Raw genomic sequence first — 11694 nt, 5'->3', positions numbered from 1 at the left:
CGCTCACTCACATTGGAGTACAACACTCGAGGCTACCCGCTCACTCACATTGGAGTACAACACTCGAGGCTACAGTGCCACGCCCACCTTCAGTGGTGAATCAAACGGTAGTGATCCAAAGGGCATTCACTGGCTGATTTTCAGAAGTAGATCATTCTACCTAGTTCATGTTGGTCTGGAAGTTTCACTGAAACACGTGGATCATCATAGCAACATGTGAGCCTCTACTGATAAATGTGTGTTGGCTGCCCTTAAGGTGCGTTGACCAGAAACCCACCCCTGTCTGCCGTATGGAAGGCAAACATTTTATCAGTAAACTGCCTGTTCAAGGAAGTCCTCAATAAATGCCCAGAATCAGCTTGATGGTAATGGATTTGGTTTTATAGCGAGCTTCCTTTATGCATTAGGAACCTGGGTGGTGTAGTAGTCACTCCATCGGGCTGCTAACCACAAGGCCAGCAGTTCAAAACCAAGGTGAGGCTTTCTATTTTCAAAAAAGTTCATCTCAGAAACCCACAGAGACAGTTCCACCCTGTGCGACAGGGTCACTCTGAGTCAGAAACGACTCGATAGCAGTGAGAGTAAGTATTATTGCTCTTGTTGTTCTTGTTTCTGCCAATTGTGGGTGTAGTATTATAAAGCTGACCACACATGTTTACTTTATTTCTGGCTGCAATTTTTCAGCGTTTTATTTTTCTTTTCCTTTTAGGATCTCAAAGACTCTTATTGCCGTCTCATTTGTCAGCCTCTAGAAGAAGGAAAGGCAGGAGACCTAGTGAATTAGCCTTTCCTGGTTTTACTGGGGAGTTAGGAACAAAGACAAAGAGAGATCTGCAGGTAAAAAATAGAGACCCATTTTTGTTTAACATTTCCAAAGTTATTTACCAAGTACGTGTAATATAGATCCTTTTCTTTTAAGTGAGGACGCAGCCCCTCCCCCCCTGCTGCCACAAACTGTGCAATTGAGTTTCCCACATTTGGGGAAGTCACAGAGGGCTCCTCAGCTGGAGTGCAATGGATGGGCCTCACTCTGGGAAAACCACTTTTGTGATCTTGTTATCTCCCCTGCCAGGTAAGTATTTTTTGCTATAGTTTGGGTCTGAGGGGCCGGCCCCAATCCCAACTACGTGGACACCTGCCCCTCCACCTGTGGAAACTAGAGTCCAGACCCTCAACAAGCTAAATTGTGAGCTGCAAAACATCAGATTCAGAACAGACGAATCCTCTTCCTGGTGGAACTCTTCTCTGTACTCCTTCCTAGCCCCCATACTAGGACTCATAATTTTAGTTATAATGTTGCTCTTAATTGCTCCTTGTCTCATCCAGCTCCTGCAGAGTCGACGCCGCGAAATCGCCCATATAGCAGTTCACCAGATGATGCTACAGCAATACCAACCTCTCCACCCTGTGCTAAGCCAGAACTGCCAGTACTCTGCCTAAAAAGCCCCTCCCCTTGGTCTTTTTCCACTACCCCCAGGAAGCAGTTACAGAAGAAACCAACTCAGCCCATTTTTACTATAAGGCAGAGTCTGGTATGCCTGGTCTTGCAAGGTACAAGAGACTCCATTTTGAATTCGGCGCCTCCACCTTAGCTCTCAGAACTCACCCCTCGCTGACCTCCCCTCCTCTTGCTGAAAACCGCAAGTTCTGAGAACCAAACATCCCCAGAGCCAGGACATTCTATGAAGATATGGTCACTCCACCCGTCCTTGACATATAGATAAGATTAACGACCTTCTCCCTTCTGAAGCACCTGTGTACACAGATCCTCCCCAGCTTTGATCCTTCCCAGCTGTGCCTGCCAGCAGTGGGCATAAAAACACTGCCAGGAGTTTTTCCCAGCGCGGTTTCAATAGTTCAATACCCTGAGTTGCTGAACCCAACCGCACGCTTCTCAATAAAGCCTGCTTCTAAAACTTTGCCAATTGGATCTTTAGGTCTGTTTCATGCCCCAATAAACCTTACACCACCCAGAAGAATTTACTTCAGAGGACGGCACTAAATCTACAACTCCAGGAGAGGGACATATCTGATTAGAGCACATGGGAGCAAGTGAATAGGGAGGAAGAGAGAGTGGAGCACATCCTGGCCCACCAAGCCTTGAGAAAAATATTCCCGCTCAGAGCAGCCAGTCCACAGAGAAGACAATATGGCCCGCCCCACTAGGAAACAGGAAATCCCTCACTGACCCATAGCCCTACAGGGGACAACACTGGAGACACAATTTGGGAATTTAGCTTTATCTGATCCCACCACACCAAAGCAAAATGCTAAGGGGGTGCAGCAGAACAAAAAGGGAACAGAACAGCGAGGTCCCCAGGGAATGCGGGAGGTGGACTTTGGGGCCAGGGCGTGGTGCCACAACAGACTGGACTGGAAAACACTCCTAAAGACCAACAAATAGTCCTTGAACTAACTGCAAGCTTTTCTTTCTTGTTGTTGTGTTTTATTTTGTTTCTTTTCATTGATTGGCTGTTGTTGCTTCTTTTGTTGCTTGGTTTTGCTCTGTCTTGCTTTTGTCCATGTTATTATCTCCACAGGTCTGTCTAAATAAGATAAGCTGGATAAACAATCTGGAGGAGAAAGCAATGAGACCGACAGTTATGGAGGGACAGGAAGAGAGGAAGGTGGGGGGAAAGGAAGTGGTGCTAACAAACCCAGGGACAAGGGAACAACAAGTGATCCAAATCGGTGGTGAGGAGGGTATAGGAGGCCTGGTAGGGTGTGACCAAGGGTAATGTAACCGAGAGGAATTACTGAAATCCAAATGAAGGCTGAACATGATAGTGGGACAAGAGGGACGTCAAAGGAAATATAGGAAAGAGCTAGGAGGCAAAGGGCATTTATAGAGGTCTAAATAATGGCATGTACATATATAAATCTATTTATATATGAGGATGGGGAAATAGATCTATGTGCCTATATGTATAGGTTGAGTATTAAGGTAGCAGATGGCCATTGGGCCTCCACTCAAGTACTCCCTCAATGCAAGAATACGTTATTCTATTAAACTGGCATTCTATGATGCTCACCTTCCCGACACAATCGCTGAAGACAAAGTGGGTGCATAAGCAAATGTAGTGAAGAAAGCTGATGGTGCCCGGTTACCAAACGATATAACATCTGGGGTCTTAAAGGCTTGAAGGTAAACAAGCAGCCATCTAGATCAGAAGCAACAAAGCCCATATGGAAGAATTACATCAGCCTGTGTGATCACAAGGTCCCAAAGGGATCAGTTATCAGGCATCAAAGAACAAAGAATTACATAAATGGGCAGTTCACAAATCTTTGAAGGCTTACAAAGAAGCATTAATGCATCAGTCAAGTTATTCACACATGGGAGGGGAGGATAGAGATGGGAACATGAAGTAATGATAAGTTTGCAGACAGCTGTCTTCTGCAACTTTTGTCAGGGGACAGGAGGCAAGTGTCCGTTTATTTCAGGTGGAGAGACAGGCCAGCCATGCTTCCTCAGCTCTCACCGCTGAGTCATCAGCGTTCTCCCAGGGGGCATGAACTGTGGAAGGGGGTGGTCCTGTCCCGTGTGCCTAAGGAGCAAACAACTTTACCTTCACAATAGGCCACGGGCGTGAAGTAGCAGGCAAATAGAACACTGTTTGACATAAAGCAAGTAATATTGTTGGAGAATTCAAGGAAATAAAGTGAAATCTGGTTGCATTAATAATGATTCTAAGATTTAAGGACCCACTCACTATGTGTTGGACCATTTTTTACTACACAAACTCACTTAGTCCTCACAGCAACCTCACAGGACAAATACAGCTACTACCTTCACTGTAGAATTGAGAAAAATGAAGTGCAGAGAAATGAAGTAACTTAGACAAAGTAAAAAATCTAATGAATGGTAGATTCTGTTTTTGAAAAGTTCTATGCAAGGGGACTAATAAAAGTGTCCCACCAGTTCCTAAGAAATGCACCAGTGTTTTGGAAGTCCTTTTTTAACATGCGTCTACATGACTCGAAGATTTCAGGGGAAGGTCCTTTTCTACCATTGGTTAGCCCCGACAACATGACAGAAGTGCATTACGCACAATGGTCAATAGCCTGATCGGTGCCTGAGTCTGCACCTGGCTCAACCCTTTTCCAGCTATGCAAACTTAGGCAAGTGCTTAGTAACTTTCCAAGTTTCATCTCTTCATTCAGAAAATGGGGGTGGTACTAGTGTTGCCCTCATAAACAATAGTGTTTTGATAAGGATTAAATGAAATAATATGTTCAAATTTCTTAGCATAGTTGCAAAGATAATCACATTATAAATATCAAGAGAAAGAAAAGTTACTTTCTCCCAATAACAGTTTCGAATTGTTATTTTCCCTAAATGAGGAATCTGTCTTAACCTAACTAGACTGGTTTATTGAGTTGTTATTGATTTATTGATTTCTACTACAGATCTTGACACTGACTGTCTGGTCTGGTCTCTGGATTTACACCTCACATATCAGCTTCCTGTTCCTTTATTTTCCCTAAGTGGGCACCATGGTTAGGGTATCATTCACCATTCCCCGGAACATCAGCGTGTTCTGTTGTTCCTCTCTGTCTTCCTCAGTAGCAGTTTCCAGTCACATACGGATTCAGAAGATGCATGCCTCCCTCAGCATGATCATACTACAGAGTTACCCCCCAAACATGGCCCCCATCTTCCCTTCATAGAGACCTGACCCCACACACCAGGGGCTGACTCACACAGAGACGGGCTTAGTGTTTTAGCCTCTCAACAAAGCTTGGAGGGCGAGGCTGCTGGGTGACTGCACAACCTGATGGCAAGTTCAGCTTTCATGAATAGTATTCATTAGAGTTTGTTTGGTCCACGGAGACTCAATGCTAGAGACACAAAAGTGGAAAATATGAGCTTGCCTCGTAGACCAGTGCCATGAGTTTCGCCACAGTGACCGAGCATTCTTCCCTCAGATAGCATCGGCTGCTTCCTCTGAGGCGTGCCTGGTAGAGCCTCTGCTGGGCCAGACTTCAGTAATTGGCTCAATGGCAAAAAAAGGAAAGTTGGCCAGCATTCTCCCTCCCCCTCTCTCCCCCCCACACCCTCACTGACGGCTGAACAAGCCCCGCACTTTTTGTTCCAAATCACGGGTAACGCCACCACAGACTGGGAACGGCAGGCAGACAAAGAAAAACAATTTTATTTCTTTCTCACTGGCTGCTCCTTTCCAAATGTGACAGCTTTCGAACCAAATGGCCCTTATTCCCTTCAGTTTCCATTAAGGTGGAAACCGGGTGAACAGTGACACCAAATGACTAGATACGTTAAGAATCAAACATTATAGCCCATCTTCCCACAGAAAGGTTGGGGTGGCTTACAACAATCATTAACACACAACAAGAAGAAAGAATGCCTGGACTATGCTTTGAGTTGCTAAGCACAAGCTCAGCAGTTTGAAACCACCAGCCATCCCCTGGGGGGAAAGGTGAAGCTTTCTAACTCATAAAGAATGACAGTCTCAGAAACCAACAGAGGCAGTTCTCCTCTGTCCCATAGGAAACTGTGAATCAAACTCGATGGGATGTCAGTGAGAGAGAGAGGTGACCGATAAGAATCAAGGAGCCCGGGAACCCCCAAACACCTATCAGATAGTGAATTAATTTTAAAAAAAGAAATGTTGGGTCTTTAATTTGAGTTTAGTCTTGCTAGCTATGCATAGAAAAGAAGAGGAGGGAAAAGGAAGAAAGAAACATTTTCTGTTTCTAAGATATACAACTCTCCTGACTCTATAATGTTAGGAATTTCCAATATATAAAAACAAGCAAACAAACTAACAAATGCCTAATCTCACTGCTCTCCGGTCAATTCTGACTCATCATGACCCTGTGGGACAGTGTAGACTGCTCCTGTGAGGAGTACTCTAGAAATCAAGTTTTCTTAAATATCTATTCCAAATTAAAGCCCATAGGGAACTCTGTTAGTGTAGCAGGTTATTTGCACTGGGCTATCAACCATAAGATCAGCAGTTCGAGATTACCAGCTACCCTGGGGAAAATGAAGCCTTCCACTCCCATAAAGAGTGCGGCCTCAGAAACCTGTTCCACTCTGCCCTGTCGGGTCACTGAGTCGCAATCAACTTCCTGCAAGGAGTTTCCGTGGGTTTGGAAATGTGTTTTCCTCTTCCCTTTTTGGGCACCACACTGCTATTCTTTTTTTTTTTTTTTTAACAATTTATTGGGGCTGATACAATTCTTTTCACAGTTCATACATATACATACATCAATTGTATAAAGCACATCTGTACAGTCTTTGCCCTAATCATTTTTTTCTCTTTTCTTCTTTTACATTTTATTAGGGACTCCAACAACTCTTACCACAATCCATACATATACATACATCAATTGTATAAAGCACATCCATACATTCCCTGCCCCAATCATTCTCAAGGCATTTGCTCTCCACTTAAGCCCCTTGCATCAGGTATCTGAGACAGAGATCAAGAACCTCAACAAACCCATAGCGAAGGAAGAAATAGAGAGTGTCATCAAAAACCTACCAAGGAAAAAGGCCCCAGGGCCAGATGGCTACACAGCAGAATTTTACCAAACATTCAGGGAAGAGCTGACACCGATCCTCCACAAAGTATTCCATAACATAGAAAAGAACGGCAAGCTCCCAAACTCATTTTACGAAGCCAGCATTACTTTGATACCCAAACAGGGAAAGGACCCCACAAGTGTAGAGAATTATAGACCAATATCTCTAATGAACATAGATGCAAAAATCCTTAACAAAATATTGGCCAATAGAATACAAAGGAACATCAAACATATCATTCACCACGACCAAGTAGGATTCATCCCAGCGATGCAGGGATGGTTTAACATCCGAAAATCCATCAATATCATACACCACATCGAGAAGAAAAAGGATAAAAACCATATGATAATATCCATAGATGCAGAAAAAGCATTTGACAACATCCAGCATCCATTCCTAATCAAAACACTCATGAAGATAGGATTGGAAGGTAAGTTCCTCAAGCTCATACAAGCTATCTATGAAAGACCAACAGCCAACATCATAGTCAATGGAGAAAAGACAAGAACAATCCCACTGAAAAAGGGTACAAGACAAGGATGCCCCCTGTCCCCTCTTCTATTCAATATCGTTTTGGAGGTTCTGGCTAACAACATAAGACAGCGGAAGGACATCAAAGGGATCCAGTTGGGAGAGGAGGAGGTAAAACTATCGTTATTTGCAGATGACATGATCCTATACATTGAAGACCCCCAAAACTCCACAGTTGGAATACTTACAGCAATAGAGGAATACGGAAGGGTAGCAGGATACAAGATCAATAAACAGAAGTCGGTAGGGTTTCTATACACATCGGACAGGGCCATGGAAGAGGCGATTAAGAGGGAAGTACCCTTCACAGTAGCCAAGAACAAACTGAAATACCTAGGAATATACTTAACAAAAAATACTAAAGACCTATATAAGCATAATTATAAAACCCTATTACAGGAAACCAAAAGGGACCTTCACAAATGGATGAAGCTCCCCTGCTCATGGTTAGGTAGGCTGAACATAGTAAAGATGACAGTTCTTCCTAAAGCACTCTACAAGTTCAATGCTATACCAATCCAATTACCATCAACCTTCTTCAAAGAATTGGAAAAACTGACCACCAACTTCATATGGAGAGGGAAGAAACCCAGAATTAGCAGAGAACTCCTCAAGAAGAAGGACACAATTGGAGGACTTGCCCTACCTGATTTTAATGCCTACTACACAGCTACAGTGGTCAAAACAGCATGGTAATGGCACAATGATAGACACTCAGACCAGTGGAAAAGAATAGAAAGCCCAGGAGTAAAATCATCAGCATATAGACAACTGATCTTCGACAAGGGTCCCAAAAACGTCAAGTGGGAAGCAGATGCCCTCTTTAATAAGTGGTGCTGGAAACAATGGATATCCACATGTAGAAAGTTGAAACAAGACGTCTACTTCACCCCATGCACAAGAATACACTCAAGGTGGATCACAGATCTAGAAGTCAAACCCCAAACCATCAGGACCATTAAGGAGGGAATCGGGACTAATCTCAGAGCACTGGCCCAGGGAGCACATAGGCTCACTGCAACAGGGAAGGGGACACACACAGGTGATCTGGAAATTGACAAATGGGATCTAATAAGAATAAAACACCTGTGCACCTCGAAAGACTTTGCCAAGAGGGTGACAAGGCAACCCACAGACTGGGAGAAGATTTTTAGTAATGACACGTCAGACAAAGGGCTCATTACTAAAATCTACAACACCATCATGACCTGCAAAAAGAGGAAAACAGTTAACCCCCTAAGGAAGTGGGCAAAAGAAATGAGAAGAACTTTCACTAGAGAGGAGATCAATATGGCCAATAAATATATGAGAAAGTGCTCGAAGTCCCTTGCCATAAGAGAAATGCAAATCAAAACAACCATGAGATACCACCTAACACCCCTCAGGCTAGCCCAGATCAGTAAATCAGAGAGCAACAAGTGTTGGAGGGGCTGTGGTGAAATAGGAACCCTCCTCCACTGCTGGTGGTCGTGCAGATTTGTACAGACACTGTGGAAAGCAATCTGGCGATACCTAAAGAAAATGGAAATTGATCTACCTTACAACCCAGCCATCCCTCTACTGGGCATATACCCGGTTGAAGCAGCAAATAAAACACGACCAGTCATATGCGCTCCAATGTTTATTGCGGCACAATTCACAATAGCAAAGACTTGGAAACAGCCTAAGTTTCCATCGATAGACGAGTGGATTAGCAAACTTTGGCACATACACACAATGGAGTATTATGCAGCACTAAAAAGCACCGATGAGCACATGAAACACGTTATTTCATGGGAAGAGCTGGAAGGAATTATGTTAAGCGAGGTAAGCCAGACCCAAAGGGACAGGTACAAAAAGAGGACCACACTGCTATTCTGTAGTACCATATTGTCTTCTCCAAATCTACTTTTAAAAATCGTCTTAGTTTGGTACAATTGTTTTGCTTGGTACGATTGGATCAAAGTGTTGCGCAGAGGCATCTCAAATCCTCAAGCCTCTCCGTTCTCTGTTCATATACTGCTCCAAAGAAAGAATTCAGATGAGAGGCAGCATTCAGACAAGATCTAGAGAAAAGATTTGTATGGAAGGAGTGAGTGCATTAAGGATGTACTTTGGGCTGACACACCAGAAGGTGAAGAGTAACATTTTTATCCCACTAATGGTAGACCTTCCATCACTGGTTGGCTTTGCATTGATCTGCTATTTTCTGACTCTGCAAGACATCTCCCCTTTCCATGTCTGTGCGTTTCTGCACACCAGAGTTCATGCTATGTCCTTGTCCTCAGTCCCTGGAAACCAAGAGTCAGTTCACCCATTGTGGTGGTAATATGAACATCTGGTCTTCCTGCACACACATACCCACCCACACACACACCCTTTCCCTATCTGCATCTCTTCCCTCAATAAGGAAATGTGGTTTATCTGCCATTCACTTTCCTTTGTCCCAGGGAGGCATAGGGTAAATGTACAGCTTCCCCATCTTCTTGTGTTAGAATCTCTTCTATTTGCAATGTTTTTCCCCTTTACCAGCTTTTGTCTGGCTAACAACAGGTAACAATACTACTTAGTCCCTGCCCAGTTAAAACTCGTCAAGCAAATCTAATATATATATGAAAAGGTATCACTGAAAACACTAATGAACAAGGAACAAGAAAGGAAAAATTGTAGGCATTTGTGTTTATGAAGGGATTAAGCATTAAGCATTCATGATAATGTCAAACTTCTTTAATCCAACATTGGATCAAGCTATTTTGAGTTGCATAAAAGGTTCATCTATTGCATTTGTTTTAATTCAGATTAACAAAAGAAATGGAAAGTGGCAAAGCCTGTAAAAGAGAATGGAACTAAGTGATGTGGACAGAAAAGAACCTAGAAAAAGGAAAAGAAATGGTGATTGAAGATTATATGACAACTCAAATGAAAAATAAAGAATGAGAAGGGTACGCATGTGCAGTGGGGGTGGGGTGATCTAAGGAATATGAAGAAAATGCATGACAGAGACTGTCTGATAATTAATGACCTGAGCAACATGAGGGAAGTGGAGCACCAGATGAAAGAGGCAGATAAAAGTTGGTGAAAAAAGTAACATATCAAATCAGAAAGAGCGGAAGTCTGAGAATGCTTTTAAACCAGCAGCTGGAAATTTTAATGCACTGAAATGCCTAAAAGTCCAGATTGTGGAGAGAACCAAGCAGCTGGCTTGTTAGGGACTCTTGACACTTGCTATGTGCTCCTTGTTGTTGACAGAGTAGAGGGATAGGGGACTTGGAAACCAGATCAGAATTTGGAGAAAAGGATAACAGTCTGAATTCAATCTACTTCATGCTATATATTTTTCCGTGATATGATCTAAAAAAGATTATTTTTAAAATTACCAAAATGATTGAGATGTTAGGAAATAAGACCTCTGAGAAAAGATTAAATAAAATCCCCTCATTCTTTTGTAAAAGAAAAATGAGTGGTTAATAAGTTTCTCAGGAGGTACATAAAACATGCTACTAGACACTCCTAAAACAAAGGTAAATAAATACACGCATTGCCATAGAGCCCGCTCTTGCTCCCAGTGAATGACCCGCTGGGTGGCACAGTAGAGGAGCGCTCAGTAGGGATTTCCTGGCTGTGTGTTTCCAGAGGAGAGCTCCAGGACTTTCTTCAAGGCACCCATAAGTGCGTTTGAACTGCCAGTCTTTCGAAAGGTTCATGATTTATTTATTGGCTGACATATGCTCTGATCTATAGTAACCCCAGGTACAACAGAAGGAAACACTGCCCAGTCCTGCACCAGCCTCACAACTGTTGCAGCCACAGAGTCCCCCTATCTCACTGAGGACCTTTCTCTTTTTGTGCTGCCCCTCCACTTTAACAAACAGGATGTCCTTCTCCAGAGACTGGTCTCTCCTGACAACATGCCAAAATATGGAAGACAAAGTCTTGCCATCCTTGCCTCTAAGGAGCACTGTGACTGTCTTTCTCCCAAGAAAGACTTGTATGTCCTTTGGGCAATCCATGGTACTCTCAATATTCTTCCCCAAGCACAATTCAAATTAATTGATTTTTCTTCAGTCTTCCTTATTCAATGTCCAACTTTCACATGCATATGCGGCAATGGAAAATACCATGGGTTGGGTCAGACACATCTTAGTTTTCTAAGTAACCTCTTTGATTTTCAACCCTCTCCAAAGATGTCGTGCACCAGATTCACTCAGTGCATAGTTGAGTACTCAACTCACTCAGGGACTCCTAACCATTCCCGCGCAGTGAAGACCCATCGCCATCAGGTAGCTGTGACTCGCAGCAAGCCTGAAGGGCAAAGTGGAGCGACCAGGGGAGAAGACCCGTACGTTTGGTGAGTTGGAACTCCTGTCCTTTTCGTTAGAGGCTGAGGAAATGATTTCTGCATCATTAGGTCTCCTCTAGATGAGCAGATGATTACGGATGTCTACTTACTTCAGATTATTGATTATATTTGCACATTATTTTCATATATCATGATAAAGAGATGGTATTATGGTTCTTTTCTTCTCTAAGTTGTGTGCATATATATCTATTGTATATACATATTTAACCTATTTCTCATATTATACTATCATGCCACCAGGACCAAGAACTGTGTCATGCTCATTTTG

The 11694-nt window shown here is 43.1% G+C and overlaps 1 non-coding gene across 1 annotated transcript; it reads right to left on the bottom strand.

Annotated features, from left to right (window-relative positions):
* Positions 1-918: 918 nt before the first annotated feature.
* On the bottom strand, positions 919-1080 carry LOC142443856 (U1 spliceosomal RNA). Its single transcript, XR_012783591.1, has one exon. It is a non-coding gene; the product is annotated as a U1 spliceosomal RNA (small nuclear RNA).
* Between the last annotated feature and the right edge of the window lie 10614 nt (positions 1081-11694).

The sequence above is a fragment of the Tenrec ecaudatus genome, chromosome 3 (genome assembly GCF_050624435.1).
Source record: "Tenrec ecaudatus isolate mTenEca1 chromosome 3, mTenEca1.hap1, whole genome shotgun sequence".
NCBI classification, from domain to species: domain Eukaryota; kingdom Metazoa; phylum Chordata; class Mammalia; order Afrosoricida; family Tenrecidae; genus Tenrec; species Tenrec ecaudatus.
The sequence above is the reverse complement of the archived record's forward strand: the minus strand, read 5'-3'. Positions and strand labels throughout refer to the sequence as shown.